General features: G+C 33.2%; 1 non-coding gene across 1 annotated transcript; it reads left to right on the top strand.

The window, feature by feature from the left end:
- Window positions 1–2,026: 2,026 nt before the first annotated feature.
- Window positions 2,027–2,133, top strand: LOC131822855 (U6 spliceosomal RNA). Its single transcript, XR_009350342.1, has one exon. It is a non-coding gene; the product is annotated as a U6 spliceosomal RNA (small nuclear RNA).
- Window positions 2,134–2,419: the final 286 nt, after the last annotated feature.

Genomic DNA, 2,419 nt, shown 5'->3' with positions numbered 1-2,419 from the left:
TCTCTCTCTATCAAATAAATAAATAAAATATTAAAACAAAAGAAAAGAAATAAATGCCTAAGTTTTGTCAAAACTAATTTTGAAATTTTCCTTCTTAGTACTGTTGACTCTTTTTCATCCAAGTACTTATTGGATGTAATGCTTTACTATTTCTGGTCACAACTGACAGAAGGATACAAGATGTTAATTATTTCAGAGTATTCTTGGTTTTTAGTTTCTTTGTTTACTAAGGTAAATTAGTTCTTTTTCCATTGATTGCCTGAGTTTGTACTATTTCACCATATTAAGATTGTGTTTCAATCAGTGTAATTTCTTTCTCTCTTAAATTTTGTATTTGATAAAAAATTTCAGTAAATAAATTTTACCTGTAAATTGTAATATATTTATTGTAATACATGTCTATTGTCTTTTGATTGACTGATCCAATGCTGCAAGTCTCAAATTTTTTGGCTTCAAGACCACTTTATACTCAAACATTTTTGAGGACCTCCATGAACTTTTCTTTATGATGGTTATGTCTATCCATATTATCCATAATATAAATTAAAACAGAAACATATATTTATTTATTTCCTAAAAATAACAATAAGCCCATTATAGGTTAACAGGTAAAATTTTTATAAAAAATAATTATAATGTCCAAACCAAAATTTTATTGAGGAATGGTATTACTTCACAGGTTTGCAAATCTCTTTAATTCCTGGCTTAATAAAAGACAGCTGGATTTTCAGATCTGCTTCTGTATTTAAACTGTTGTGACATCTAGTCACTGGAGAACTTCACTGTACTTTTATAAAAGATATGAAAGTGAGTCGCCAAACTGTAGAAAGAACCAAGATGCCTTTCAACGGATGAATGGATAAGGAAGATGTGGTCCATATACACTGTGGAGTATTATGCCTCCATTAGAAAGGATGAATACCCAACTTTTCTATCAACATGGATGGGACTGAAAGAGATTATGCTGAGTGAAATAAGTCAAGCATAGAGTTAATTATATAGTTTCACTTATTTGTGGAGCATAGGAAATAACATGGAGGACATGGGGAGATGGTGAGGAGAAGGGAGTTGGGGAAATTTGAACCACGAGAGACTATGGACTCTGAAAAACAATCTTAAGGTTTTGGAGAGACTGGGGGTGGAAGGCTGGGTGAGCCTGGTGGTGGGTATTATGGAGGGCACATATTGCATGGAGCACTGGGTGTGGTACATAAACAATGAATTCTAGAACGCTGAAAAGAAATTTAAAAAATAAATAAAAATTTTAAAAAAGGTATGAGGGTGAAAATGGCAAATAACATATTAACATTATTATAAAAACTGTTTTGGGGTGCCTGGGTGGCTCAGTCAGTGAAGCGTCTACCTTCAGCTCAGGTTATGATCCCAGAGTCCTGGGATGAGCCTCATATTGGTCTCCCTCCTCAGTGGGAAACCTGATTCTCCCTCTCCCTCTGCCCCCCCTGCTTGTGGTTTCTCTCTCTCTGCCAAATAAATAAATAAAATCTTTAGAAAAAAAACAACCAACCAACTAACCAAACAAACAACTGCTTTGACTTTAAATATCCCCCAAAAGGTCTTGGGGACTCCTGGGACTGCACTTTGAGTCCTGCTGTTCTGGAGAAGCACATATTGAGTCTTAACATCTTTTATCTATCTACAATAAGAAGGTTGAGGTAAAAGTTATCTCCATCTTTTCTGTACTCTCTATACATTTCACTGGCACCATAATGTGTAACTCTTTCTATAGAACAGATCTCTTGGGTCCCTTTACAGATGTTTAGTTAATAAAATTCCCAAAGGATCTCATGATTAAGAGAACCTGAAGTGGACAATTGTTCTGCCATATGTGATTAAGAAAATATTTTAAATGTGGGGACTTCCACGTTGTGAAATTGTAAAATGAAGTGTTTGGACTAAATACTCTTGATTTTCCTTTAAAGGATTAACTTTCTGATTCCACCATTTTGTCTCTACATGAGAAATAACTTCCACAAAAGCAAATGTTACTGTAAAAAGCATTGACAGAGTGTTCACCTCGGCAGCACATATACTAAAATTGGAAAGATACAGAGAATATTAGCATAGCCCCTGCACAAGGATGACATGCAAATTCGTGAAGCATTCCATATTTTTAAAAAAAATTGAAAGAACTATTTAATCTTAGGTAATTTAAATTATTCTTACTGTACTTGGTGTGGTAGTCTCATTTCACTTTTCATACTTTGCTTTTTACTGAATTGTAAAAGCCATATTTTTGAAGAACCACTGACAAAGAATAATCTGTACAGAGAATAATTTTTTTGAGGATAATTTAATTCTATCCATCTATCACTCTATCTATATTAAATATAGGTTTAATCCATGCTGCTCTAAAATTTCAAGTATTAAAAAAGCACAAAAAATAAAAGCAAATGTATTT

The sequence above is a fragment of the Mustela lutreola genome, chromosome 1, assembly GCF_030435805.1.
Source record: "Mustela lutreola isolate mMusLut2 chromosome 1, mMusLut2.pri, whole genome shotgun sequence".
Taxonomy (NCBI): Eukaryota; Metazoa; Chordata; class Mammalia; order Carnivora; family Mustelidae; genus Mustela; species Mustela lutreola.
This window is presented reverse-complemented; position numbering and strand designations above follow the sequence as displayed.